At 42.8% G+C, this 16,928-nt stretch overlaps 1 pseudogene; it reads left to right on the top strand.

Moving 5' to 3' along the window:
* Positions 1 to 538: 538 nt before the first annotated feature.
* LOC108707385 lies at positions 539 to 16,277 on the top strand (annotated as a pseudogene).
* Positions 16,278 to 16,928: the final 651 nt, after the last annotated feature.

The raw sequence follows: 16,928 nt of genomic DNA, 5'->3' as shown, positions 1-16,928 counted from the left end.
AGTGTATGTGTGAGTGTGTGTGTGAGTGTGTGTGAGAGTGTGTGTGTATGTGTGAGTGTATGTGTGAGTGTGTGTGTGTGTGAGAGTGTGTGTGTATGTGTGTGTGTATGTGTGAGTGTATGTGTGAGTGTGTGTGTGAGTGTGTGTGTGTATGTGTGAGTGTATAGTGTGAGTGTGTGTGTGAGAGTGTGAGTGTATGTGTGAGTGTATGTGTGAGTGTGAGTGTATGTGTGAGTGTGTGTGAGTGTGAGTGTATGTGTGTGTGTATGTGTGAGTGTATGTGTGAGTGTATAGTGTGAGTGTGTGTGTGAGAGTGTGAGTGTATGTGTGAGTGTGTGTGTGAGTGTGTGTGAGAGTGTGTGTGTATGTGTGAGTGTGTGTGAGTGTGAGTGGATGTGTGAGTGGATGTGTGAGTGTGAGTGACCAAGAGGAGAGACATTTGTATAATAATAACTTAGAGGTGGCCATACACATAGAGATCCGCTCATTAGATGATGTCACCAAACGAGCCGATCTCTCCCGGTTGCCCACATTCAAGATGGCCGATATTGTGCAGATCCACTCGTGTTCCATAAAGCCCAACAATCGGATCATAATGAAAACAATACGGCCGGTCAGATAGTGGGACCATATCAATAAACAGATGTGACGGGATTTTACCTCTGTCTGATCAATATCTACCTGACTCTCAGCCAAATAACAATAGGGGAAGCCTGTCAGAGGGTCCCACACATGGGCCACTTATCTGGGGACTGAGTCTAATGGCAATTTTTATTGGCCTGTGTATGGCCAGCGCTTTAGAGCCGCTGCTGGGGGGCTCACCTGGGTGGGAGCAGATCATGAGACTCCATTAGGGAGAAAGTAGGGTCAGTACCCCACCGACACCTCACCAATTTGGGCCACAGGGTTAACTGGGTCTAAACTGATGTCCTCAGGGCCCCTCATTCCAAGTCAGACCCCTGTTAGGCCAAGGGACCCCTGAGTATAAGGAGAAGCTTCAGTGGGTGCTGCTGGGAACTCCTGTACTGGGTTAATTCTGATACTGGGTGAGAAACTGGTGAAATGGTTTCTGAGTTCATGTGCGGGGGCCTGTGTGCCCCCCATTTATTCAGCAATAAGTGTTATTCCTTATCCAGTATATACTCAGTTATATCATAGAGACACATGAGGAGTTGGGGAGAATAGATGAAAATAAGGGAGGAGAGAAGAGGAAACAATCACAATACTGGGACTTGAGTGTAATGTTGGGCCGATACCAGTACTGGACCTACAATATATTCTGCTTCCTCCAGTCCATAAAGGTTCTGGGATTAACACTTACTTCTCACTTCACTGATCAGTCAGGGAAACTATGAGAAGAAATAACAAGACGTAGAAGTTTGCAGCCCCTGCAGTTTATAAATGACACTGAGAGTCTCTCTACAGGAATCCCTGTGCAACTCGCTGAATATCCAACTCATTTGATATTGTGTCGAGATCTCATCCAGAGAGACTTTTATTGGCAATTACAAGGGAACAGCCCGGGCACCACTATGGCTCCCCCTGTGCACATAATAATTGTGTCTCATCAGTGACAAACCCTGGCAATTATAATATTTAAAGGGAAAGTTGAACAATTTAACAACCCACTCAGCCACAGACTTAATACCTGACATGCAGCAGTGATGGTGCAAGTGATACATTGGGCTGTTCCCCCTGTATGTCCCCCATGTGCCACTGACCAGCATCTCTATTGCACCCCACTAATGTTTCTCTATTTCTCTGTGTATAAAGCACTACCTGCACCTTGTGTATGAGACACAGTAATGACATCTAAAGGCTAAATCCCTACCGAGAGAGGGGGAATGAGTGATTCATTGGTGGGGGGGAAAGGAGATCTCACCACCAGCATAGGAAGGGGTTCTTTACTGTAAGGACAGTCAGGTTATGGGATTCCCTACCAAGAGAGGGGGAATGAGTGATTCATTGGTGGGGAGGAAAGGAGATCTCTCCATCAGCATAGGAAGGGGTTCTTTACTGTAAGGACAGTCAGGTTATGGGATTCCCTACCAAGAGAGGGGAATCAGTGATTCATTGGTGGGGAGGAAAGGAGATTTCACCACCAGCATAGGAAGGGGTTCTTTACTGTAAGGACAGTCAGGTTATGAGATTCCCCACCAAGAGAGGGGAATGAGTGATTCATTGGTGGGGAGGAAAGGAGATTTCACCATCAGCATAGGAAGGGGTTCTTTACTGTAAGGACAGTCAGGTTATGGGATTCCCTACCAAGAGAGGGGGAATGAGTGATTCATTGGTGGGGAGGAAAGGAGAGCTCACCATCAGCATAGGAAGGGGTTCTTTACTGTAAGGGCAGTCAGGTTATGGATTCCCTACCAAGAGAGGGGAATGAGTGATTCATTGGTGGGGAGGAAAGGAGATCTCACCATCAGCATAGGAAGGGGTTCTTTACTGTAAGGGCAGTCAGGTTATGGGATTCCCTACCAAGAGAGGGGAATGAGTGATTCATTGGTGGGGAGGAAAGGAGATCTCACCATCAGCATAGGAAGGGGTTCTTTACTGTAAGGACAGTCAGGTTATGGGATTCCCTACCAAGAGAGGGGAATGAGTGATTCATTGGTGGGGAGGAAAGGAGATCTCACCATCAGCATAGGAAGGGGTTCTTTACTGTAAGGGCAGTCAGGTTATGGATTCCCTACCAAGAGAGGGGAATGAGTGATTCATTGGTGGGGAGGAAAGGAGATCTCACCATCAGCATAGGAAGGGGTTCTTTACTGTAAGGGCAGTCAGGTTATGGGATTCCCTACCAAGAGAGGGGAATGAGTGATTCATTGGTGGGGAGGAAAGGAGATCTCACCATCAGCATAGGAAGGGGTTCTTTACTGTAAGGACAGTCAGGTTATGGGATTCCCTACCAAGAGAGGGGAATGAGTGATTCATTGGTGGGGAGGAAAGGAGATCTCACCATCAGCATAGGAAGGGGTTCTTTACTGTAAGGACAGTCAGGTTATGGGATTCCCTAGCAAGAGAGGGGGAATGAGTGATTCATTGGTGGGGAGGAAAGGAGATCTCACCATCAGCATAGGAAGGGGTTCTTTACTGTAAGGACAGTCAGGTTATGGGATTCCCTACCAAGAGAGGGGGAATGAGTGATTCATTGGTGGGGAGGAAAGGAGATCTCACCATCAGCATAGGAAGGGGTTCTTTACTGTAAGGACAGTCAGGTTATGGGATTCCCTACCAAGAGAGGGCCTTCAGTAGGGTGCTGGGAGTGGCTTCAGCTGTCAGCGGGGTGCTGGGAGTGGCAGTTAATAACAGCTGGGGGGCTGCAGCCCTGGTTACACTCTAATCCTGTCCTGCGTCTCAGTAACGGCACATTTCAGCATCACTTTCTTGCACCCCTGGGGTTCTGAGTTTGATCCCAACAAGTGTCTGTTTGGACCCCCTCTCTGTGGTTCTGTGGGTTTCTTGCTACAGTCTTGGGCCCATCTGGGGGGTTAATTGGTTCTGGTGAATTCGGTAAGGAGATTACATGGGGGGCAGGGGCTGATGGGAATTTAGAAGGATGAGTTTGCTGAACTAAATAAATAGGGAGTCAGAACCTTCCCAACAGCACCTTGTGGGGCCAGACCCATTATTTACCTAGAGGATATTGGGAGACGCCCCCCCCTCAGTATCAGTGATGGGGTCACATTCTCAGGGCAGAACCACAGCTGGAGCCTTATTGGTTGGGCCGAGGCGGGGGGCAAGAGATAGTGGGGTGTCCCTGATTATTCTGCTCATCGGTTCCTCCGAGGAAATAAGGTCCAGTTTGTTTAGAGAAACAATTAACCTTGAGATGATGAGAAGGGACTGCAAATAGGCACCAGGTAACCGCCTCTCTCCAGCTGTCGCCATGGAAACCTGTGTTAATAATTTCATTATCGACCCCTAGTTCTTGGTAGCGTCTCCTACTCCAAGAGGGAACCCCTTAACTACAGAGGAAACAGACCCTATGGCTGCTGGGGGGCCCAGGAGGGATAGGGGCCCTGTGAGGCCCTAATTAATGAGCCATTATAATATGTCCTGGTAAAACAGGACAATTTCTGAATATGTTGGGGGCCCTAAAATGAATTTGCTGTGGGGCCCAGTAGCATCTAGTTACACCACTGCCCCAGAACATTTGTTTTTGGCATCTCACAGTGGAGTGGAGGGGGGCAGCCTTGTAGTAAGTCATCATTTTCCTTTACTAATTGTGTCTTTAAAGTCAAGGCTGAAACTGTGAGCTGGGTCAGTTGCACCTCCATTGCAGTGAGAGGGGAGGAGAATGTACCCAATGAGCCATAAGCCTAAATGGCACAGAGGAAGCCTTTACACAGAAGTAGAGCAGGTGCATACGGGCCGGTGAGTCCAGCCTTTACAGGAAGAATAAGATAAAACCACTCGGACGTCGTCACGTCATGGCTTTTCGCTTTGGTTTCTTTTGTGGTTAAAAATAGATATTCTCTCTGAGCCTCAGAAATGCTTCATCCCATGTGGTCATACAAGCTCCGCCCATAGCGTGACAATAGGCTGTACCCAGTGCTGTGCATTCATTTATGTTTTGTGGCTGGTTATTATTATATATAATATTATGGGGCAGATTTATCAAAGGTCGAATTTAGAATTTGAATTGACTTTCAAATAGGTTTTAGGAGGTCCCCCATAGGCTAAAACAGCAATTCTGCAGGTTTTAGATGGTGAATGTCTTCACTTTAGGGTTGCCGGAAAAATAGACATTAGTAAATAATTGGCAGCATGCTAGAGGTATAGCCTCAAAAATTCCAAAAAATCCTAAAAGCATGCTTATTGTAATAAAAATATTGTTTATTAATCCAAATTAAAAAGTATCAAAAAGTCCCCACATGGCCTAACGCGTTTCATGCTTACCTAGCACTTAGTCCCAATTTCTGATATGTCCCATCTTTTCAAGTGCTTAAATACCATCTTTAATAGACCCTCCCATTTTTAAAACCAATCACTTTCTAACACATATGTTATATGTAATATCAATTAGAGCCTGGGCCATTGATAATTGATATTACATATAACATATGTGTTAGAAAGTGATTGGTTTTAAAACATGTGAGCGTCTATTAAAGATGTTATTTAAGCACTTGAAAAGATGGGACATATCAGAAGTTGTTATTACACCAAAATTGGGACTTAACCCCCCAAAGAATCAGAAATTGCCTAGGACTAAGTGCCTGGTAAGCATGAAATGTTTTAGGCCATGTGGGGACTTTTTGATACTTTTTAATATGGATTAATAAACAATATTTTTATTTCAATAAGCATGCTTTTGGGATTTTTTGGAATTTTAGATGGCGAATGGTCTTAGTAGAATTTTTAAAGAGACTGTACATGATACATTTTGAAATTCAAATTTTCAAATTTTTTTCAAATTCTAAGCAAATTTGCACTATTCCCTAGTAGTAGTACAGAAAGATTAGCTCAAAATTCGATTTTTCACTTCGACCTTTGATAAATCTGCCCCTTAGTGTGACTGTAGGAAAATATTACTTTATTTTACTGTTTTCTCCAGCCAGGGTATCTTAGTATTCTCTGCCTCTAATAATGCTGAGTGTAACTTACCCTTTAACAATACTAGACGGGGCCAGGGCCAGATGGCATACACCCCCGGGTTCTTAGTTCGGTTCTAGACCAGCCCCTATTTCTAATTTTCTCAGACTCGCTATCATCTGGTATGGTGCCTATGGATTGGAGAAAAGCTGATGTTATTCCAATATTTAAAAAGGGATTATGATCTCAGCCTGGTAATTATAGGCCAGTAAGTCTGACATCTGTGGTGGGCAAATTATTTGAAGGCTTGTTAAGGGATCACATTCAAAATGTTGTCCTAGTGAATGTCATTATGAGCAGCAATCAGCATGGCTTTATGAAGGATAGGTCATGTCAGACGAATTTGATTGCTTTTTATGATGAGGTAAGTAAGATGCTGGACAGTGGGGGGCAGTAGATCTATTTGGGTTTTGCCAAAGCATTTGATACTGTGCCCCACAAACGACTGCTTTCTAAACTAAGGTCTGTTGTGCTTAATGAAGTCGTTTGCACATGGATAGGAAACTGGCTACAGGATCAGGTACAGAGGGTGGTTGTTAATGGGACATTCTCTACTTGGAGTAAGGTTCTTAGTGGGGTCCCTCAGGGCTCAGTATTGGGGCCACTTTTATTTTACTTCTTCATTAATGACTTAGGGGAGGGGATTGTAAGTAATGTATCAGTGTTTGCAGATGAGACAAAACTATCAGCCCAATTAATTCCATCCAGGATGTGGCACTTGCAACAGGATCTTGACTAACTGGCAATCTGGGCAGCTAAGTGGCAAATGAGATTCAATGTTGATAAATGTAAAGTCCTGCACCTGGGATGTAACAATATCCACTTATACCCTTAATGGGACTGCACTAGGCAAATCCATAATGGAGACGGAGCTTGGAGTCCTTGTAGATAATAAACTTGTCTGTAGCAAGTAATGCCAGTCAGCAGCATCAAGGGCAAATAAGGTCTTGACTTGTATTAAATGGGGCAGAGAGTCACGGGATTTACCCATAGTAAATGTGCCCCTCAGTATCATATAGAATGGTTAATTATAAGCAACATTTCAACTGGCCTTCATTTTTTATAGTTTTTGAATTATTTCTCTTCTTCACTGACCCCATCTGAAAAACAAATCCTCTGTAAGGCTACAAATGTATTGTTATTGTTACTTTTTATTCCTCATCTTTCTATTCAGGCCTCTCCTATTCATATTCCAGTCTCGTATTTAAATCATGGTTGCTAGGGGAATTTGGACCCTAGTAACCAGATGGCTGAAATAACAAACTGGAGAGCTGCTGAATAAAAAGCTAAATAGGTCAAAAACCACAAATAATAAAAAATGAAAACCTATTGCAAATTATCTCATAATAACTCTCTCTACATCCTACTAACAGTTCAATTAAAGGTGAACAACCCATTTAAGTGTCTAAACTGCATTTTTATTGTGTGTCTCCATTATAAGCTATAGGATGTCATTTATTAAGGTTCAGGGACCACCTCTGGGAGTCTGCTGCCTATAAATGTGGTTAAAGGGGCCACATGCAAACCGTAATTATAGAAAGACAGAGATACTGACTACCGAAAATAACCTTTTTTTATATCCATCATAACCTTATCTCTGATAATGGATCTGGCCACATGGGTCTCCCTTCCGCCAGCTAAAATGAAAATCGCCTGGGGGCAGGCACAACGAAACTTCAGGCGACTTCGGAAAACGCAGCGTTCCAAGTGCCTGCCCCCAGGCGATTTTCATTTTAGCCGGCGGAAGGGAGGGGAAGGCAAATTGGGGCGATTAGTTGCCGCGAAGAAGAGGAGATTTATCACCTGGCGACTAAACTCCCTGAATCTGCCCATGTGGCCAGACCCTAAGAAGGGACAGTCAGTTTTAGGAATTTCAAGTAACAATTACTTACAAAATCAGAACTATTAGAAAAAAAGAACGAAAGTGACCTATAGGCAACTTTTAATGTAGATTAGTATTTTGAAAAGATATGTTTAGTGTCAGTATCACTTTAAGTAAATACTCACTAAAGTCTGGGTGCAATTTCCTGCAGACGTTGGAGCCCTCGGTGCACTTACTGTATATTTGGCCTTTATTACAGTAGTATAAATGTGATCTCTGGTTATTAGGCACCGGTTATTCCTTATGTTTCAGGTGGTACAACTCACTTATTCCCCCTGCTCAGTTTATAGGATTAAACCCATTTCTGAATCTTACTTCCCCTTTAAAGCACCAGGTGTATATGTTATTGGGGGGATCAGGGGGAAGTATTTACACGGATTGGCATGTAGCACATACATATTCCCTGGTCGCACCTACTACGCTGGGAGTTGTAGTAAACAGCGTTTTGGGAGCCACTGTGGTTAATGGTTTCCTTAGTCTCACGAGCAGAAGACACAAAGCATCATGTTCCACTGTTTAAAGGTAAATATAAGATTTATTGGAACCCAATAAAAATAATTATTAATTCCACTGATTGGGGGGGGGGGGACACTTGGTTGTACAGAGAAGCAATTGCTCATATTTTGTATTGGAGTTGGAGATGGGAAATTCTTGTTCTGTGATTGGCTATTTGCCCAAGAAAAAAGCCAAAGTCCATCAAGTCCAACCCCTCCAAATGAAAACCCAGCCCCATACACACACCCCTCCCTACTGTCACATAAATGATATATCCCCATATCTATACTAACTATAGAGTTTAGTATCACAATAGCCTTTGTATTATGTCTGTCCAAGAAATCATCCAAGTCCCTCTTATAGTCATTAACTGAATCATCACCCGGCAGTGCATTCCCCAACCTCACTGTCCTCACTGTGATGAACCCCCTACTCTGTTCCTTTAAATGAAACTTCTTTTCCTCTAGTCTGAAGGGGAGGCCTCTGGTACGTGATTCTCTTTATGGGTAAAAAGGTCCCCTGCTATTTGTCTATAATGTCCTCTAATGTACTTGTAAAGTCTAATCATGTCCCCTCACAAGCGCCTTTTTTCCCCCAGAGAAAACAACCCCAACCTTGTCAGTCTCCCCTCATATGGAGATATGTGTTCCATCTAAGATTACCTATGACTAAAAGCTACGTAAGCATGAAATGCGTCAGGCTCCAAGTGGGTTTTTTTGTTGATTTTTAAGCTTTTTTTATAAAAATCATGGATATAGAGAAAACTTTTAATTTAAAAGCAGGGAGGCGGCAGCCAAACCCTGACACCCCAGTCCCAGTCACTAGACCATTCCTATACATTAAACACACTAAATAAATTCTGTTGAAAATAGATCCATTTCCCATTGATAATAAATGATCGTTTGATTGAATCCCTCAAAACCACAGAGGAACCCCGGCTGCTCAATATTTCTCAAATAACAATTCTACCCTCACTGCTGGGAAAGAAATAGTCCAGGAAAGGAATGATAAATAGAATAGAATGAAATAAGAATTTATAATTCTGCATGAGAAATCCATCTGTCAAAATATTCACCCAATAGGAGAGCAGAAATTTGGCAGATGTAGTTGATTCTGAACTGGTGGATAAATGAGCACCCCAATTACCTCTCACAGGTCAGGGGGGAGGGGGTTTTGCAAAAGTTCCAATACCTTCCCATTTCCCACAATTACAATGACTGTGTCCCTGCCAGTAAAATTTAAAAATTCAGCCATGACCATTCAAAATAATTCAAATCATAATTCCAAATAATATTCTCAGGCACTTTACTGCCCACATGTAAGGACACAACATATGGACATGTGACTATTATACGCTGTCATACCATGAGAGAAACAGCTTATGACATCACAATTATAGTTTTCCATATTTTGCAAAGATTGTCATGTGTCCTGCCCCCCTTCCACTTTATATATAATGAAAGGCTGTGGTTACTGACTCCCAAGGCACATTATATACAATAAGAGAAAGTGCTGGTACAAGTACATTACATAGAGTGATAAGCAGTAACATAGTCACTGAGGTTGATAAAAGACTCATACAGGGGTGTAACTAGAGTCAGCAGGCTCCCCTTTAAAAAAAACTTCAGAGGGGCCTGATACACTCTGATCCCCATTCTCTTAACCCTCCCGCCCACTTTCTGCCCCGCCTTCACCCACTTTCTGCCCCGCCTTTACCCACTCCCCGCCCTGTGATAACTTGCACCCACCTTCCCACCAGAGGTAAGAGAAAGCGGCTGGGAAGGGTTTTTTCTTGTTAACTATAGAGAAAGCCGACCCCGCAGTCTGGTCCCCCCTGTTCCCTCTAAAGATACACCAATAGACTCAGGTCTATCAAGTTCAGCCTTTTGTCTAAATTAAAGCTGCATGTGTGGGCCCAGCTTTTGCAGATTCAAACTCCCACTAGATCAGTGATCCCCAACCAGTAGCTCGTGAGTAACATGTTGCTCTCCGACCCCTTGGATGTTGCTCCCAGTGGCCTCAAAGCAGATGTTTCATTTTTCTTAAGTTTTGGTTGTATAAAAAACAGATGTACTGCCAAAATGAACCTCCTGTAGCTGACAGTCCATATAAGGGCTACCAAATGGCCAATCACAGCCCTTATTCAGCACCCCAGGAATATTTTTCAAACTTGTGTTGTTCCCCAATTCCTTATAAATCTGAATGTTGCTCCTGGGTAAAAAAGGTTGGGGACCCCTGCCCTAGACCTAACTCTATATATATATATTACTGTATAACTGTATATATATATATATATATATATATATATATATATATATATATATATATACATATACATATATATATATATATATACATATACATATATATATATATATATATATATATATATATATATATATATATATATATATATATATATATATATAACTTTTATATTAGGGGGGAGCACTGAGAATACTAACTCTTTAGTATTCAATAGAAAGTTGCAGTTTGTCTGCTCACCACTAGATGGTGCTGATATTTCAAGGAATTTGAATAAAGACGAGCCTCTGGGGCAGGATAGTTGGTCTCATTTTCCCCATTGCTCATGATTATAATTATTATCCTTTATTCATATAGAAGTGACGTGTCACACACAGCTGTTATTCAATCAGGTTACAAGCTGTTCTAGATACAGAGGCTTAGGGTACCCTAAAGTAGGGGTACAGGAGTCAGACCAGGTGCAGCTTCAGGGTGGAAAGGGAATACAAGTACTACACATTGCACCACACGGCGGCAATATTTATACTGACATTTAGAGATAGATAAATAGATGACAGATATAGAGAGACAGCTAGACAGACAGATAGATAGATAATAGATAGATAGATAGATAGATAGACAGACAGACAGACAGACAGACAGACAGACAGACAGATAGATAGATAGATAGATAGATAGAGAGACAGATAGACAGACAGACAGACAGACAGACAGATAGATAATAGATAGATAGATAGATAGACAGACAGACAGACAGACAGACAGACAGACAGACAGACAGACAGATAGATAATAGATAGATAGATAGATAGATAGACAGACAGACAGACAGACAGACAGACAGATAGATAGATAGATATACACCCCAGATCACAGTCAATAGAAGGCTGCACACACGAAACATACAGCTCACATACAAGTACTGATACAGGAGGTATAGAGGGTCCTGCTCATTGGAGCTTACAATCTAAAAAGAGTAATGAGTATGAGACTCAAGGTGTATTTCCCTAGAGGAGCTTACAATCTAAGGACCCTATCACACCCAAACACACAAGGACCAATCGTATCATCAATGAACCTGCCTGTATGTATTTGGGGTGTGGGAGGAGTAGGCAGGGGACCCCACACAGACATGGGGAGATCACTCCCTGCAGATATTTCACTGGTTGGGATCAAACCCAGGACCCAATACAGTCACCAGTGAGTTGTTCCTGGGCAGGTTTCTTTATGTCGCTATTAAAATAACATCTCTCCCTCCTGCAGCTGCTGAAACACTTGTGGCACCTCAATTTCACCAACAATATGGGGGAGCAGGTGGACTTCAATGACTCAGGGGACCTGGTGGGAAACTACTCCATCATCAACTGACACCTGTCCAAAGAGGACAACTCCATTGTGTTCCAGGAGGTGGGGGCACTACAATGTCTATGCCAAGGTGGGTGAGCGGCTCTTCATCAATGAAAGCAAAACACTGTGGAGAGTCTTCTCCTGAGTGGTGGGTGTTGGGCAGAAAGGCTTGGGTGGGTCATAGAAAGGGGGCTTTACTGGGGCGAATTACTGGAACCTTCTGCAGGAGGAGGAAACATAGTGACCCCCAGCTTGTTCCCTGCAGAAATATTGCACATTCAGCCCCCAGTCCATTATCCTCTGCATCTCATGTGGGGGTTCAGCTGATTTTATATGTGGGGTTCACCCTCTAATACTATTCCTCTCATGTGGGCAGGTCCCCATTTCCAACTGCAGCCAAATCTGCCAGGAAGGCACCCGAAAAGGCATCATCGAAGGGGAACCCACCTGCTGCTTTGAATGTGTCGACTGCCCCGAGGGGGAATACAGTGACGAGACAGGTACCCCACTGCACCCCAATATAATCAGCTCTGTCTCTTTGTATCTGGCACAGTCTGTGCTCTGTCAATCATTACGTACATAGAACAGACCATAGAATTCATGTTGTTAATTCTGCTGGAAGAATTTGTGAGTCGCATTGTTCCCTTTCACTAAAGCAAAACTGTTCAATTAGGCCCCAGGGCCGGCCGGGCTCTTTCCCAATAATGAACCTTTAAAGGAGAAGGAAAACCTAAAAATAAATGTGGCTAAAAATGTCCTATTTTATATAGTGAACTTATTGCAGGAGGCTAAAGTTTGAGCTTGTCAATAGCAGCAATGATCCAGGACTTCAAACTTGTCACAGGGGGTCACCATCTTGGAAAGTGTCTGTGACACTCACATGCTCAGTGGGCTCTGATTGGCTGTTGAGAAGCTAAGCTTAGGGCTCGTCACTAATTATCCAGCAGAAAATGAGCTTCCCTGGCTGTAATATAAGCTGATGCTACAGGTTTGCTGATTATTCAATTCTGATGCTAATTGCACTGGTTTCTGTGCTGCCATGTAGTAATTATGTGTATTAATTACTAATCAGCCTTATATTGTGACATTTCTATTCTATGTGTACTGTATATTGTGAGTGGCTCCCTAAGCTCAGTAAGTGACAGCAGCACAGAGCATGTGAATCAGTGAATCAGCAGAAAAGAAGATGGGGAGCTACTGGGGCATCTTTGGAGACACAGATCTTTACTGCTAAAGGGCTGTGGTTGCCTTGGGCTGGTACACAAGCACAAAACATCATGTACAACATTTCTAGCTACTTCTTTAGTTTAACTTTCCTTGACCTTTAACTGCCAGGAATGTAACTTCCCCCTGTACATAACTAGTTGTACATAACCAGTTGCACATAACCATGTGTACATAACCAGTTGGGCAGCAACAGGGTCATTAGTCCTAATCATCATTAGATTCCCTTTACATTCCATGCAATTATCTCTGCACAATTATCTCTGCACAATTATCTCTGCACAAACACTCCTGCAGGATTTCACCCCCAGCTCACGCTCCAGAATCTGCTTTCATGTGTCACTTTTTCCTTCTCGCCTCTCGCACACGCGTGTGTTCCTCCCCCAGTCTTCCCGAATGCTAATGTTCCTGATGGGCAGAGGAGTGTGTAACTAGCAGAGGGCCAGAGCAGGACCCCGGGTCACTTCATCAGAATTCATTCAAAGGGCATTTAATAGAGCGATAGTGGCCGTTATTGCAAAGCAGCAACCCTGAGCACTAACACCCATCCCATTCCTTTATTCAAAATTCAAATTTGCACATAGATTCCCATACAAATGTCATCCAGTGAGAAAGGATATAAAGATATTGTTAGTATTGATATACAGAGCTGTATTTATATGGACAACACAATCCTGCAAAATCTCATGTTTATTCCACATTTCAGCTCTACTGCGAGTCTTCTCCAGGATGAATTTATATTTATATATTTATATATTTAGGCACCTGAGAGCCTGGGACTGTGGCGGGTGCCATATTTTACAACTGGGGGAACTTTATTTATTATAATACACAAATTTTAGTGAGTCATGTGACTGAAATTACATCACTACTCACCGTTTATAAGGATATAATTTACAAGATATTCATGGCTTTTGTGTATGATATCATTATATCCCCAGTGATAGTTTCACTTTTTCAAATGTAAATATATGGGGCACATGGGGAGAGGGAACCATCTTCCTAAAAATCTTACCCCCAAAATCTCCCTCTATCATCATTTTCTGAAATTGTTCTGGTCGCATCCCAGATCAATCCATGTGCCATTGCGTTAAAGGGGTGGTTCACCTTTATGTTAACTTTTAGTATGTTATAGAATGGCCAGTTCTAAGCAACTTTTCAACTGGTCTTCATTTTTTTCTTTTTTATAGTTTTTGAACTATTTGCATTCTTTTTCTTTTCCAGCTTTCAAATGGGGGTCACTGACCCCATCTAAAAAACAAATGCTCTGTAAGGCTACACATGTCCTCATGTTTATATTCAGTCCACTCCTATTCATATTCCAGTCTCTGGACCCTAGTAGCCAGATGAATAAATGTATAATTGGGGCAGTCTATATTGGCAGTCAATATTGGGCAATAGAGTTCCAGGAACTTGCCCCAGTTCCCAGGGTATCATTAAATAGCCATTTATCAAAGATATATATCCCGTGACTCATAATCAGTAAAAAGTCCAAAATGTATTCAATTAACATATTAAACATTAGTACATACTGAGCCCGTATGACCCACCTTATCCCGTACGAAACGCATAAGGTGGGTCATAGGGGTGGGATTATTATGGGTGAGATTATTACAATGGATGAAGTAATCATTAAATCTACTGCCTCCTGTTGGTAACACAGGGAATAACTGTACTTTTGTTGTATCTTTGGCAGATGCCAGTGCCTGTGAGAAATGTGCCAAGGATTACTGGTCCAATGAGAATCACACTTCCTGCATTGCCAAACAGATCGAATTCCTGTCTTGGACGGAGCCCTTTGGAATTGCCCTGACTATATTTGCCATCTTGGGGATACGTCTCACTTCATTTGTTTTTGTAGTTTTCATCAAATTCCGCAACACGCCCATTGTCAAGGCCACAAACCAGGAACTCTCTTATCTCCTACTGTTCTCCTTGATCTGCTGCTTCTCCAGTTCCTTGTTTTTCATCGGAGAGCCACAGGACTGGACATGTCGGTTGAGACAGCTTTTGGCATCAGTTTTGTCCTGTGCATCTCTTGCAGGCCGGTGAAGACCAACCGTATTCTGCTTGTGTTTGAAGCAAAAATCCCTACGAGCTTTCAGAGAAAGTGGTGGGGCCTCAATTTACAGTTCCTTCTGGTGTTTCTTTGCACGTTTGTGCAAATTGTGACCTGCATAATCTGGCTGTACACGGCACCTCTATGGAGTTACAGAAATCAGGATTTGGAAGATGAGATCATTTTCATTACTTGCAACAAAGGTTCATTGATGGCTCTTGGGTTCCTCATTGGCTACACGTTCCTTCTGGCTGCCGTTTGCTTCTTCTTTGCTTCTTCTTTGCTTTCAAGGCCAGAAAGCTACCAGAGAACTTCAATGAAGCCAAGTTCATCACCTTCAGCATGCTTATATTCTTCATCGTCTGGATATCTTTCATCCCAGCTTATGCTAGCACCTACGCCAAATTTGTGTCCGCAGTTGAGGTCATCGCTATCTTGGCTTCAAGCTTTGGGCTTCTGGCTTGTATTTTCTTTAACAAGGTCTATATTATCCTCTCCAAACCATCAAGGAGCACGATTGAAGAAGTCTGTTGTAGCACTGTAGCTCATGTGTTCAAGGTTGCGGCCAGAGCATCCCTGAGACATCTCACACAAGAGGTCCAACAACTTAGGGGGATCTACAGGTTCCACACCATCATCTTCAATCAGCAGCAAAAGCAACCACAACGAGCATTTTACTGTTGGAGACAAGAATAGAGAAAGTCAGCTTCGGCAGTGGAAGTCACTCTGTCGCCAAGCTTTGATGAAACCCAAAAGAATGCTGTATCCAACAGAACAACCAAAGCCAAGAACTTCCTGGAAGTCAAGAACAGTGATGATAGTCTGATGAGGCACCGAGCTCTACTCCCACTGCAGAACAGCAATGCTGGAAGTGAATCTAGTTTCAGAACAGCCTTGAACATCCATGAGGCTGTATCCCAAGAATCGGTCGCCAACATCAAACCTGAGAGTCAAAGCCCGGATTTACTCCAAACTCAGATGGGGAACTCTAAGAATGTCACAGATGGAGCCATTACAGAGAAAATGATGAACTCTTAATACTTGCACTTATATGAACTGATAGGTCAGTAGATGAACGGGATGCCTGGTAGGAGATATGAACTCTCTGGATTAAACTTGTCTTGCAAGAACTTTTGACCTTGGGTTTACAAAGAGTCAAAGACTCAAGTCCTGTTTAAGGAAACCTCATACATTGGGTATACCAACCCAAAACTCAAAAACATATCATTTACTGCAGTGGGGGAGATAGGGTTCAGATGTTGTGTCATTCCAAAGCCACCAAGCCTCCCAACATTATGATCCTCAATGAGACGGAACCTTTGTACAGAGCATTTCCTCAGCACTCATCATAGCATTATATTCTTTATATTAGCGCATTATAATGATAGTTACTGTGATAGGATTATCCAATGTGTCATGTGACTCCTAGATACAGCTGTTACTTGTGAGAGTTACATGAATGGATGTGTGACGTGTTCTGAATCCGCTGGGGTACAGATGTTAGAACAGCATTGTATGTAGCAGACAGGTGGTGTCGAAGGCCCCCGCCTCTGTTCAGAGATGGTCTCTCCACCTTGACATGAATCGCCTCTTTCACTCCTCGTTCAAACCAGCGTCTTCGTTATCCAAGATTTGGACCTTGTTATCTTCAAAGGAGTGTCCCTTGTCTTTTAAGTGTAGAAAGAGCTGAGTTTTGCCCTGTAGAGTTCTCCCTCCTGTGCTGAGCCATTCGCTTGGAGAGCAGTTGTTTTGTCTCCCCAATGTATAGATCTGTGCTCTCCTCACTACACTGGACTCCGTATACCACACTGCTTTGTTTTTCTTTTGGTGTTGGATCCTTTGGATGTACCAGTTTTTGTCTCAGTGTGTTGCTGGGTTTGAAAAACACAGAGACGTGGTGTTTGTTTTTAGATTTACCTATATTAGATATACATTGACCTGGATGAATGAAAATCTTCATAGTCATATTGTAATTGAAATGATATCACTAACTGCCTGTCGGGACAGGGATCAATAAAACTGGCAGAATGCTTTCTTAAAGAGATACTGACATAAATG

This window comes from Xenopus laevis, chromosome 2L (assembly GCF_017654675.1).
Source record: "Xenopus laevis strain J_2021 chromosome 2L, Xenopus_laevis_v10.1, whole genome shotgun sequence".
Classification (NCBI taxonomy): Eukaryota; Metazoa; Chordata; class Amphibia; order Anura; family Pipidae; genus Xenopus; species Xenopus laevis.
This window is presented reverse-complemented; position numbering and strand designations above follow the sequence as displayed.